This window comes from Aquarana catesbeiana, linkage group LG09, assembly GCF_042186555.1.
Source record: "Aquarana catesbeiana isolate 2022-GZ linkage group LG09, ASM4218655v1, whole genome shotgun sequence".
In the NCBI taxonomy this organism is placed as follows: domain Eukaryota; kingdom Metazoa; phylum Chordata; class Amphibia; order Anura; family Ranidae; genus Aquarana; species Aquarana catesbeiana.
The window spans coordinates 219,881,039-219,895,233 of record NC_133332.1 but is presented as its reverse complement, the minus strand read 5'-3'; the positions used below and the strand labels follow the sequence as shown (position 1 = coordinate 219,895,233).

At 45.4% G+C, this 14,195-nt stretch overlaps 1 long non-coding RNA gene across 1 annotated transcript in view; it reads left to right on the top strand.

The window, feature by feature from the left end:
* The first annotated feature begins 458 nt into the window (after positions 1-458).
* Positions 459-14,195, top strand: part of LOC141108276 (uncharacterized) — a 66,573-nt gene continuing 52,836 nt past the window's right edge. The window contains exons 1-2 of the long non-coding RNA XR_012236048.1: positions 459-634; positions 9,930-10,055. This is a non-coding gene — a long non-coding RNA (uncharacterized lncRNA). The remainder of the gene's footprint in view (positions 635-9,929; positions 10,056-14,195) is intronic.

Here is a 14,195-nt window from a genome sequence, read left to right as displayed (position 1 = left end):
GCCCACTGGGTGTAGGTTGCCAGCCCCTGTCCTAAAGGATCTCTTTTTAGGATCTTGTTGAAAGAGATGCAGACCTAGTAACTTGTAGCAACCAAACAGCATTTTTGTAGAACCCATGGTGGAACCTAATGGGAAGCCTCAAGCAAACTTGCAATATATGATTTTGCAAAGTGTTCCAAAAGTTGCTACAAGATGCTTGCAAAATGCCAGTATGCAGACTGAGAGAGTTTCCAATGTCTGTTTGGACTAGCTGGTACTGAAATCTGTTAAACCCAGGGCTTTTTTTCAGCAGGAACTAGGGGGAACTCAGTTCCACCACTTCTGGTTCAGGTCTTCTGCTCACCACTATCACTTGGTAACACTGAAGTCCATCTTCTGCGTTTACATGTGATAGCTTATCTCCCAGTAGCTCCCAAAGGTCAGATCTTCTGTGCAGATCCCTCTGAGTGCCGGACAGGCACAAGGGAGATACAGAACAGGTGCCCAGGGTTTAGTGCAGTCATGGGAAGGAGAGGGTGCTTGGTAGGCTGCACCCTCTGTGGTCTCCATTTTTTCCCTGGTGACTGGTTGTTGATGCTCCTACTGCATGATCTCCCTTGCCGGATAGGTGCTTCAGCCTAATATTGCAACAAAGGTAAGAAATATGACAGCTGGTGGAGCTTTTAAGGGAGGGGGGGGAGATGAGGGCAGTGGGGGGAGGGGTTGTATGCACTATTTGATGTCATTTGGCAGGTATGTGTGTGTGGCGGGCATGGATGAGTTCTTGCACCTATTCTCTGAGAAAAAAAGCCCTGGTTAAACCTCTGTTACTTTGCTAACAAACATTTACCGGATGGCTCTTGGTAAACATGCCCCCTCAAGGCAGGGATTTAGGCTGCAAATTGGGAGTTCTCTGCAACTTTTTCTTTTGCATTCCCCTTGGGTTTATCATTTTTGTGCTACTATGTTGACATTGAAAAAAAATCCCTTCCCTCCATCCTATAGCCAGCATAGAAAATCTAACAAAAGGGTCTCAGATGTATACATTTGCAAATATTTGTAAAGCCACAATGACTCACCAAGGTGTCTCTTATACTGGCCATAGATGGTGTGATTTTTTTTTTTATTTTATTTTCATTTTTTTTTTTCCCCCTGCAACCACAGTCAATGTTGATGGGTGAATCCCTCCTGTGGAGCTACTGTGTTCTCCCAGGGGAAATATAATCACTTGAAAAATACGGCATGCTGGTAGTACCCAAGTCTCCCTGCTAAACCGGTCGAGATTTCAACCGTCTATGTCCAGTTTTAGGGTATGTGAACATTTGAGGTATTCTGCTTTCCTTAACCACTTCAGCCCCGGAAAGATTTTACCCCCTTCCTGACCAGAGCACTTTTTACGATTCAGCACTGTGTCGCTTTAACTGACAATTGCGCAGTCGTGCTACGTTGCACCCAAACAAAATTGATGTTCTTTTTTTTCCCCACAAATGGAGCTTTCTTTTGTTGGTACTTGATCACCTCTGCGATTTTTTTTTTTTTTTTTTTTTTTTTTTTTTGCGCTATAAACAAAAAAAGCGACATTTTTGAAAAAAAATTCAATATTTTTTACTTTTTGCTATAATAAATATCCCCCAAAAATATATAAAAAAAACACCTTTTTTTTTTTTTGCTCAGTTTAGGCCGATATGTATTCTTCTACTTTTTTTGGTAAAAAAAATCACAAGCGTATAGTGATCGGTTTGCGCAAAAGTTATAGCGTCTACAAAATAGGGGATAGTTTTATGGCATTTTTATTATTAATTTTTTTTAAATTAATAATGGTGGAGATCTGCGTTTTTTTTCTAAAATTTTTTTTTATCGTGACTGCGACATTATGGCGGACACATCGGACTCTTTTGACACATTTTTGGGACCATTGTCATTTATACAGCGATCAGTGCTATAAAAATGCACTGATTACTGTGTAAAAGACACTAGCAGGGAAGGGGTTAACCACTAGGGGACGATGAAGGGGTTAAGTGTGTCTTAGGGAGTGATTCTAACTGTTGGGGGGATGGGCTACAACTCACACAGTGATCACTGCTCCCAATGACGGGGAGCGGCAATCTCTGTCATGTCACAAGGCAGAACGGGGAAAAGCCTTGTTTACATAGGCACTTCCCCGTTCTGTGGCTCTGTGGCTCCGTGACACGGTCGCTGGGAGACCGCGGTCACGCTGTACGCGGAGCTTGTGCCTGCTAACCCCGCCAATTTAAAGGGGATGTACAGGTACGCCCTTTTGCCCACCGCTGCTATTGTGCCGCCGTATATTGGCGTGCCGAGGTCGGCAAATGGTTAAAGTGACCCTGTTGGAGTGTCAACAAAATGAATCACTTCAGCACCGGAAGATTTTGCCCCATAATGACCTTGCCATTTTTTTGCAATTTGGCACTGCGCTACTGTTAATGGCATGGTCACGCAACGCTGTACCCAAATGAAATTTTATATAATTTTTTTCACACAAATATAGCTTTCTTTTGGTGGTTTTTGATCACCACTAGGTTTTTTTTTTTTTTTTTGTGCTATAAATGAAAAAAGATAAAATTAAAATATTTTTATAAAACCTATCCAATCAAAAAATTTAAGAAATCAAATTTCTTTATAAATTTAGGGTAAAATGTATTCTGCTACATGCCTTTGGTTTAAAAAAACAAACAAAATACCAACAAGTGTATATTAATTGGTTTGTGTGAAAGTTATATTGTGTGTGTATGTATGTATGTATATATGTATATATGTGTGTGTGTGTGTGTATATATATATATATATATATATATATATATATATATATATATATATATATATATATATATATATATATATATATATATATATATATATATATATATATATATATATATATATAATATATATATAATCTCCCCCGGTTCCTAAAATTGGGTCTATAGTGTAAATGTAGTTTTTGGCTGACAGCTCAGATTTGATTGTATAGTTTTAGTTCTGCTCTAAACTTAGCTGAGTTATGCATTTCTCACTATTGTCAGTAGGTGTCACTGGTACCATAGGCCAGTATGAGAATTACTATTCACCCTCTTGGCATTTTTTGTGTTTTGTTGACTTACAACCTGGAATTAAAATAGATTGTTTGAGGATTTGCATAATTTAATTTACAGAACATGACCACAGCTTTAAAGATTTTTTTTTTTTTTTTTTTGTATTGTGACGCAAACAACAAATAGGACAAAATATCAGAAATAGTCAATGTGCATAACTATTCACCCCCCTAAAGTCAATACTTTGTAGAGCCACCTTTTGCGGCTGTCACAGCTCCAAGTCGCTTTGGATAAGTCTCTATGAGCTTGCCACATCTTACTGGGATTTTTGCCCATTCCTCCTTGCAAAACCACTCCAGCTCCTTCAAGTTGGATGGTTTGCGCTTGTGAACAGCAATCTTTAAGTCTGACCACAGATTTTCTATTGGATTGAGGTCTGGGCTTTGACTAGGCCATTCCAACACATTTACATGTTTCCCCTTAAAGCACTCAAGTGTTGCTTTAGCAGTGTGTTTGGGGTTATTGTCCTGCTGGAAGGTGAACCTCCGTCCTAGCCTCAAATCACACACAGAGTAGTACAGGTTTTTCTCAAGAATATCCCTGTATTTAGCACCATCCATCTTTCTCTCAACTCTGACCAGTTTCAGAGTCCCGACTGCTGAAAAACATCCCCACAGCATGATGCTGCCACCACCATGTTTCACTGTGGGGATGTTCTTTGGGTGATGTGATGTGTTAGGTTTGCGCCAGACATAGCGTTTTTCTTTGACGGCCAAAAAGTTCAATTTTAGCCTCATCAGACCAGAGCACCTTCCTCCATACATTTTGGGAGTCTCCCACATGCCTTTTTGCAAAATCAAAACGTGCCATTTTGTTTTTTGCTGAAAGTAATGGCTTTCTTTTGGCCACTCTGCCATAAAGCCCAACTCTATGGAGCGTACGGCTTATTGTCGTCTTATGTATAGATACTCCAGTCTCTGCTGTGGAACTCTGCAGCTCCTCCAGAGTTACCTTAGGTCTCTGTGCTGCCTCTCTGATTAATGTCCTCCTTGCCTGGTCCGTGAGTTTTGGTGTGTGGCCGTCTCTTGGCAGGTTTGCTGTTGTGCCATTTTCTTTCCATTTGGTTATGATAGATTTGATGGTGCTCCTAGGGATCATCAAAGATTTTGATATTTTTTTTTATAACCTAATCCTGACTTGTCAACAACATTGTCCCTTACTTGTTTGGAGAGTTCCTTGGCATTCATGGCAGTGTTTGGTTAGTGGTGCCTCTTGCTTAGGTGTTGCAGCCTCTGGGGCTTTTCAAAAAGGTGTGTATATGTAATGACAGATTATGTGACACTTAGATTGCACATAAGGTGGACATAATTTCACTAATTATGTGATTTCTGAAGGGTTGCACCAGAGCTTTTTATGGGCTTCATAACAAAGTGGGTGAATACATGCGCACATGCCAATTATCAGTTTTTTTATTTCTGAAAAATAGTTTTATGTATATATTTTTCTAATTTTACTTCACCAACTTAGACTATGACTATTGTGTTCTGATCCATCACATATAATTCAGATTAAAAAAACATTGAACTGAAGGCTGTAATGTAACAAATAGGTAAAATGTCAAGGGGGATTAATACTTTTGCAAGGCACTGTATGTAATGACTATTCCACAACAGCCCAGTAGGAGGTTCCTGGCCCCTTTGCATTCTGATAAGGGGGTATTTCATAGTTGCCAACATTGTAAAAAAAAATTTCGGGACACTTTTTTGGCTGTAGGTGGAGTCACACTATAATAAGGGGGCGGGGCATGAGTTTGTAGGCGTGCCATAGGGAAAAGAAAAATGCAGCGCGCGAAGCGCCAAAAATTGGGCGTGGCTTACACAAAATAGTGGGTGTGGCTTAAATGGGTGTGGCTCAAAAAAGGGTGTGGTTAGAGTCTGAGATGAATGAGGGATGGAGAGGGAAAGGGGGGTAGAGGGATGGAGGGACAGCAGACCCATATCCTACACCACAATAGCAATGTGTATTCCAGAGTTTAACAATCAGCAGATAAAGATATTCCAAACACCTGGTGTTAGCGCTTCAATCATCCCGGCACCATGGTTGTTATGGTGTCAGGATGATTGAAGCACATTATTTCTATTATTACATTGTAATATAGAATTAAATCCTTCAACTCACCATAATACAGAATCAGTGGGACCCCTAAGCGTGTCACCTGTCACCAGATGCCATCAGGTGCCCCCCGCAGAGTCCGTCCTTACATCAGGTGCCCCCAGCAGAGTGCCTCCTTCCATCAGGCATTCCCAGCGGAGTGCCTCCTTACATCAGGTGTCCCCAGGACAGTACCTCTTACATCAGGTTTCCCCAGTACAGTACCTCTTACATCAGGTGCCCCCAGCAGAGTGCCTCCTTACATCAGGTGCCCCCAGCACAGTGCCTCTTGCGTCAGGCGTCCCCAGCACAGTGCCTCTTGCGTCAGGCGTCCCCAGCGCAGTGCCTCTTGCGTCAGGCGTCCCCAGCGGAGTGCCTCTTGCGTCAGGCGTCCCCAGCGGAGTGCCTCTTGCGTCAGGCGTCCCCAGCGGAGTGCCTCTTGCGTCAGGCGTCCCCAGCGGAGTGCCTCTTGCGTCAGGCGTCCCCAGCGGAGTGCCTCTTGCGTCAGGCGTCCCCAGCGGAGTGCCTCTTGCGTCAGGCGTCCCCAGCGGAGTGCCTCTTGCGTCAGGCGTCCCCAGCGGAGTGCCTCTTGCGTCAGGCGTCCCCAGCGGAGTGCCTCTTGCGTCAGGCGTCCCCAGCGGAGTGCCTCTTGCGTCAGGCGTCCCCAGCGGAGTGCCTCTTGCGTCAGGCGTCCCCAGCGGAGTGCCTCTTGCGTCAGGCGTCCCCAGCGGAGTGCCTCTTGCGTCAGGCGTCCCCAGCGGAGTGCCTCTTGCCTCAGGCGTCCCCAGCGGAGTGCCTCTTGCCTCAGGCGTCCCCAGCGGAGTGCCTCTTGCCTCAGGCGTCCCCAGGTATGGTGGTGATATGGAGGGAAGGGGTGCAGGTATGGTGGTGCTATGGTAGGAGGGGGCTGCAGGTTATGGTGGTGACACGGGGAGGAGGGGGGAAGCAGGTATGGTGGTGGCACGGGCGGAGGGGGGTGGAGGTATGGTGGTGACATGGGGGGACAGGGTGCAAGGAGGAGCCACGACCATCAGTGCACTGTCCCCAGCCGGCGGAGCCCCGGTCCTTCCATCAGTGTGACTGTGTCCCCCCTGCTCATCGCAAGGGGGGAGCCAGGACCATCAGTGCACTGTCCCCACCAGCGAGCCCCGGTCCTTCCATTAGTGGAGCTCTTCAGACACGCGGAGCGGAGGGTTGGCAGCGGCGTGTGGAGACTGAACATTTCCTTGTGTTCAGTGGAGAGAGGGGAGGGGTTGCCAATCCCTGCAGCCTGTACAATAGCATTTTCTATTTGTATACTGAAGAGAGAAGCCGATTGGTTGCCCCTCTCCTCTGCACTGAACATAAGAGGGAAATACACTCGTGGAGGCGACGGCGGCCATTTTTGTGTAGCCGTTGCCGTTTTTTGCCAAAAACATTCCCGATTTTCTTGGGACAAAACCAAAATCCCGGGAAAACAATCGGGACAAGCTTTAATCGGGACGAGGGTCCCAAAATTGGGACTGTTGGCAACTATGGTATTTATTGGGCAGAGCCACGTGCCCTTGTGTCTTCTATTACCTCGGGGCCCTACTGGCCTGAGGATATGTTGCTGCAAGTAGGCCCAGAAGCCTTTCTGGGGCCTACTAATCCTGCGGTGGTCCTTAGGCTGTCTTGCCTGTGTGGAAGAAGCCGAGCAAAGCTGAGGAGATCCAGGGGAGGATCCTTGCTGGGGAGAGCCAGGAAGAAGGCTGGTCTCTCAGGAGGGAATGGTAACTCATTTGGAGGACGCACCCAGTGCCGATCCTGACCTCCCTGGGGCCCTAAGCAAAATTCTGCTAAGGGGCCCTCTACCTGACCCGTGATGCTGTGAGCTATGTAAACGTGTGTGTGTGTGTGTGTGTGTGTGTGTGTGTATATATATATATATATATATATATATATATATATATATATATATATATATATATATATATATATATATATATATATATATATACACACACACACACACGTTTACATAGCTCACAGCATCACGGGTCAGGTAGAGGGCCCCTTAGCAGAATTTTGCTTGGGGCCCCAGGGAGGTCAGGATCGGCACTGGGTGCGTCCTCCAAATGAGTTACCAGTGTGTGTGTATGTATGTATATATATATATATATATATATATATATATATATATATATATATATATTCTCTATCTCGTTGCATATGAGTGCGGATCCCCCACTTACATCGGGGTCCCCAGAGAGCCTCCCCTTACATCAGGGTCCTGATCATTGCAGCCTTACTGTGCCCCTCATTGCCGCCTTACCGTGCCAATCATTTCTGCTTTACTGTGCCAATCAATGTAGCCTTACAGTGCCCATCATTGCTGTCTTACAGTGCCAATCATTGCTGCCTCACCAGTTAGTGCCAGTGGATTACGTACAGGCACAGCGCGCATCTCACGCTGTGTCACGGAGCTCAGTGTGAAAGGTTCAGTTGCTCTGTGACAAAAGTCCTGCCCTCCTCCTAGACCAGCTTGTGTGATAGACAGAACACTGCACCTACACACGAGCTGGTCTAGGGCCCAAAGTGTCAAAATTTAGTGTGGCCACCATTATTTTCCAGCACTGCCTTAACCCCCTTGGGCATGGAGTTCACCAGAGCTTCACAGGTTGCCACTGGAGTCCTCACTCCTTCATGACGACATCACAGTCTGATTGGGCATCTATGTGGCAGATGAGGTTTAATGTCGAGAAGTGTAAAGTTATGCACTTGGGGGCTAAGAATATGCATGCATCATACATACTAGGGGGAGTACAACTGGGGGAATCCGTAGTGGAGAAGGATCTGGGGGTTTTGGTAGATCATAAGCTCAATAATAGCATGCAATGCTAAGCTGCGGTTTCCAAAGTGAGCAAAGTCCTTTCTTGTATTAAGAGAGGTATGGTCTCTAGAGAGAGAGACATCATTTTGCCCCTGTTCAAATCATTAGTAAGACCTCATCTGGAATATGCAGTTCAGTTTTGGGCACCAGTTTTCAAAAAGGATATCGGGAAACTGGAGAAAGTTGCAGAGAAAGGCAACCAAACTGATAAGAGGCATGGGGGAGCTCAGTTATGAGGAAAGATTAGAGAAACTGAATTTATTCACTCTTGAGAAGAGGAGAATAAGGGGGGATATGATCAACATTTTCAAATATATAAGGGGTCCATATAGTGAACTTGGTGTTGCGTTATTCTCTTTACGGTCAACACAGAGGACAAGGGGGCACTCTTTACGACTGGAGGAAAAGAGATTTCAATTTCAAATATGAAAAGGTTTCTTCACAGTAAGAGCTGTGAAAATGTGGAATAGACTCCCGCCAGAGGTGGTTCTGACCAGCTCAGTAGATTGCTTTAAGAAAGGCCTGGATACTTTCCTAAATGTACATAATATAACTGGGTACTAGCATTTATAGGTAAAGTTGATCCAGGGAAAATCCGATTGCCTCTTGGGGGATCAGGAAGGAATTTTTTCCCCTGCTGTAGCAAATTGGAGCATGCTCTGCCTGGGTTTTTTGCCTTCCTCTGGATCAATTGTGGGTATAGAATTAGGTCTATTGGATTGTACAATATTTTTTATTTTTTTTTTTTTATGGTTGAACTGGATGGACTTGTGTCTTTTTTCAACCTGACTAATTATGTAACTATGTATGTAACAAAGCTGGTAGATATTAGAGACCTTGCGCTCCTCCACCTTCCATTTGAAGATGCCCCACAGATGCTCAATAGGGTTTAGGTTGGGAGACATGCTTGGACAGTCCATCACCTTTACCCTCAGCTTCTTTAGCAAGGCAGTGGTCATCTTGGAGGTGTGTTTGGGGTCGTTATCATGTTGGAATACTGCCCTGCGGCCCAGTCTCTGAAGGGAGGGGATCATGTTCTGCTTCAGTATGTCACAGTACATGTTGGCATTTATGGTTCCTCAATGAACTGTAGCTCCCCAGTCCCAGGAGCACTCATACAGCCCCAGACCATGACACTCTCACCATCATGCTTGACTGTAAATGTGTAAAATTACACATTTTATGCTAGTAATGATGGTGTTAAGCAACTTTTAGTGGGACCATGATAGTGCAGCGAGCAATCTGACACTAACTGAAGTTGGGGAGGGAACTGACTGCCACTGAGATCACCAGCGACAATGATCAGTGTTAAGAAAAACTATACATGGTCACTGTACTAATGACACTGACTGGGAAGGGGTTAACATCTAGGGCGATCAAGGTGTTAAATGTGTGCTTAACAATGTTTAGTGTGTGTGCTGTTTTTACTAAGCAATGTGTTGATTTAATTGGCACATCACTGCTGTCTGTAGAGAGCCCTGTGTTGTTTACCAACACAGGGCTCTCTTCTGTCATTCACTCAGCCGATCAGTGGGTTCTGGCCATAAATCATTGGCCAGGACCTGCTGTTTGACTTGTGCTGAAGCAAATGACAGCACAGCTTGGGCAGGGGGCGCGTGCTGCCTACCCAGAACTACAAAATCATGTTCACGTGCATGTATGTGATCCAATGCTGTAGGGCCGCCCTGCCTCAGTATAAGTGTGGTGGGTGGTCCTGAGGCGGTTATAAAAAGAACTAAACCTGTGAAGAAAATACCTTGCTGTAGTCTTGTTTGCTAAAACTTTACCCTGTAGCAGAGCTCCTGCACCTGACCTGCATCTGATTCCACCTTTCTGGGTGTGCTGGCCACTGTTATTACTTCCACCCACTTCTACATCACTATTGTGTCTTGCAGTGACCAGAAGTGAACAGGAGGAATGTCAGCGATCAATGGGGAATTCGCTATTGGACAAGCCTAGGAGTTAAGACTTGGTGCTGGGACCTCTGCTACTGAGTGACGTTTTGCCAAACAGGCTGACAGGTAATTTATAAATCTGTATCTTAATTTGACAGAGGACTTGTACACATAGACCATGGGTTATATGCTGCAAAAACTGTGCTGGGGCCACCCCTGGGGGCTTGTTCACTCCACAATCGACTGTGTTTTGCTGCTGGCATTAGGTGATTGACCTCTTCTTTTGGAGGTCTTTTCATTATTTATTTATTCATTTTTTTTCTTCAGACACTTCTGTCAATACCTAACTGCTTATTGCCTATAGTACCCAGCAGTTTCCAGATCAGTAACTCTCGGTGTCTACTTTGGGGACTGTACCTGGACTGAATTGTTTGCTTTGGACTTGGATCTGCATTAGGTTCTCACCTTGGCATTTTTTGCAACAAGTGCAGTTATCCACAGGGTGCTATACAGGTCCAGGGCTGTGGACCATCCCTATGGTGCCAAGATTCTGAAGACCCCATCGGGGGTAAGCCCAACTTGACAGGCAAAGCCTGAACTCCTAGCAGGTAAAGCGACATGGATAAGGTAGGACAGGGTTCCCCTGTATTGTATGCAAGTTCTTAACCCTACCCAAACTGCAGTGCTTGTAACAGCACATGCAGCATCATGACATTGTTTCTGGATGGTTACATACAGTAGTTGCAAATGCCTTCTTTTTGATGTACGTGGCTTGCCATACCTTCAGAAAACAAGCGCAACACATTTAATACACTTTCGGCTGCCTTCTACTACAGAGACACAGGAAAGAGCACAGTCATCGCCTGGGTTATAGTGGCTCTTCTATTATTTTGGATACAAAAAAACCCAATTCCTCCTCTTACATTTCGAGAGCACCTCACTGGGGATCCAATCACTTCAGCAATGGTGGAACACAGGCACGAGGGGGTTGGGACTGAATAACATGCACTTTGAAGATTGACCTAAAGGAAACACAACACCACACAGGTTGATTGCTCCAGAACAAGAAGACAGCTATGTCCTAGTTTGACACTTCTCCCTTCCTCTGATTCTAGTTCCCTCTCAGGCTTGCAACATGTGGCCTGTATGATAGAAGCAAATTTCTATGCCACATTGGGGCTTATTTACTAAAGGCAAATCCACTTTGCACTACAAGTGCACTTGAAAGTGCAGTCGCTTTAGATCTGAGGGGTAGCTCTGCTGGTTTTATCTTCCAATCACGCACAAATAAAAATGCTGTTTTTTATTCTCCTTTCATGTCCCCCTCAGATCTACAGTGACTGCACTTCCAAGTGCACTTACAGTGTACTTGTAGTGCAAAGTGGATTTGCCTTTCGTAAATAAACCCCTATGTCTTAACTCTTCTAAAAATTTTCATCCCTCCTAGAACCTTCCAATTTCAGTTTCCAAAAACCCTACATTTCTCCTTTACTTACTGACTTTGTTTCTGAATAAGAGCTGGAGCCTCTAAACCTCTGAGTTTGGGGAAAGCGGTGGGGACATTAACTGTAGCGTATGCTGCAGAGATTTTTGCAATCCCTGTATTCTGCGACTTGTAAGTTATTGCTTCCCACTGTTGACACATTGCACAGCAGCACCTGATTCTTCACAGCCAAAACAAGCCTCTATGAGTGCTAAGTCTAAAAACGTAATGTGCATTATGTGAGGATTGTCCTAAGCCTGAAAAGATATTCACACCTCTTATCCATTTTGCAGAAATCTATCTTATGGAAAAGGAATTCAAGAATAAAATGGACTAGTCGGTAGTAAACCCTGCCATTTCAGTCCTCAACTGAGTTTGTCTGCTCTCTCAAGGATTCTCTTTATAGGTGTTTGGAAACCCTTTTGAAAGCCTGGAACCTGTAATTTCTGCAATATTTACGTTGGAGATTCTGGTTTGTCGGATTAGACAGGACACTAGAGCAGGGTCAGCAACCCTGGGACACGTGCCTGACGTGGCACGTAAAGGCTGGGACACCCAACACATCCAGCCTCCCAAATGCTTGCCGCTGGCTACATAGGAAGGAGTCTCGCTGCCTCTGGTCCCACCCACCTCATTCCGCTTGCCCTCCTTTTTGCCAACATTGATCCTGTGTTTGGACAGATATAGAGCCCAACCTGCTGAACTGCTCCTCCCATCCCTGCATGATATATAGCTGCCCGCTATGTTGCTACTCTAACCTGTAAAAATCTCCAGATCGTAACAGCAGCAGTAGCCAGCTACCTACTGCACAGATGGAGGCTGTGTCTGTAAATTAATCTGATCTCAGCTATGTGCTGTGGGGTGGGTGGGGGGGAGCTCTGTTGTGTGCCCTGCCAGCACTGACCCCTGTTCTCTGCCCTACTGACCCCTGTTCTCTGCCCTACTGACCCCTGTACACTCCTATCCCCCATAGACCTCTGCCTGGCTGATCCCTGTACAGTGACCCCCCCGTCCTCTGCCCGGCTGACCCTTGTACACTGCCCTGCTGATCCCATCCTCTGCCCCGCTGACCTCAGACCTTTACTCAGCTGACGTCTGTACACTGGCCCAGTGACCACGTCCTCTGCCCTGCTCACCCCAGGCCTCTTCTCCACTGACCCCAGTTTTCTGCCTCGCTGACACCTGTACACTACCCCAGTTATCTCAGTTTTCCGCCATGCTGAACAATAGCCTATGCCCTGCTGACCCCTGCACTGCTGAACCAGGTTAGCTGTCGGGAACTACTAATTTACAGGTGCAGGAATTAGTGGGTCAATACGAGTTGTGAAGGTGCAGCAGCTACCAGCCTGGAGTTTGCTAGGTCTCCCTGTGAATGTGTGGGTTTCATCTGGTTTCCTTACACACTCCAGGGAGACATGCTGGTAGGTTAATTGGCTGCTGTCCAAATTGTCCCTAGTATGTATATGTATTAATGTGAGGGACCTTAGACTGGAAGCTTCTTGAGGGCAGGGACTGCTGTGAATTTATAATAAACACGTAAAGTGCTGCACAAATTGACAGCGCTATATATGTACCTGTAATAAAATAATAATTGGGGTGATCTCGAGTCTGAAGGTGCAGGAACTAGAGTTGATCTGTGGTATGAAGGTGCAGGAATTGGGGCTAATTTGAGGTGTGAAAAATGCATCCATTGAGGCTTATTTGATATCTAAAGATACATTCATTGGGGTGCTCCGAGGTGTGCAGGTGCATTTATTGGGGCTTACTTGAGATCTTAAGGTGCAGAAATTGGGGTGATCTGAGGTGCGATGGTAGAGGAATCTTGGTGATCTGAGGTATGAAAGTGCAGGAACTAGGGTGATTTTAGGTGGGAATTTTCAGGAATTGGAGGTGATGTGAAGGTACAGGAATTGGGGGTGATGCTCAGTGTGGTGGTACGGGAATTGGGGGGTGATGTGAGGTGTGGTGGTGCAGGAATTGGGGTGATGTGGTAGTGGCGCAGGAATTGGGGGTGATCATAGTGACAGTTTAGGAACTGTGGCTGATCTGCGTTGTGAAAATGCAGGAACTGGGGTGATCTGAGGTGTGATGGTTAAAGAATTGGGGTTAATTTTAGGTGTGAAAATGAATGCATTGAGGCTTGAGATTTGAAGGTGCAGAAATTGGGGTGATTGAGGTGCGAGGGTAGAGGAATCTTGCTGGTCTAAAGAATGAAGGTTCAGGAATTGGGGGTGATATGAAGTCTGATGGTGCAGGAACTGGGACTCATCTGAGGGGTGAAGGTGCAGGAACTAGTGTGATCTGAGGTATGAATGTGCAAGAATTGGGGTGATCTGAGGTGTGAAGGTACAGAAGCTACCTGCCTGGCGTTTTCATGGTCTCCCTGTGCTTGTGTGGGTTTCCTCCGGGTACTCTGGTTTCTTCACACACTCCAAAGACATGCTGGTAGGTTGATAGGCTCCTGTCCAAATTGGCCCTAGTATGTATATGTATGAATGCAAGTTAGGGACCTTTTAAATTTAAAGCTCCTGGAGGGCAGGGTCTGATGTGAATGTGTAATAAACATATAAAGCACTGTGCAAATTGACGGCACTATATAAGTACCTATAATAAATTAATAATTGGGGTGATCTGGTGTCTGAAGGTGCAGGAACTGGAGCTGACCTGAGGTGTGAAGGTGCAGTAATTGGGGTGATCTGAGGTATGAAGGTGAAAGAATCGGGGCTAATTTGAGGTAAGAAAATGCATCAATTGAGGCTTTTTTGAGATCTGAAGGTGCATTC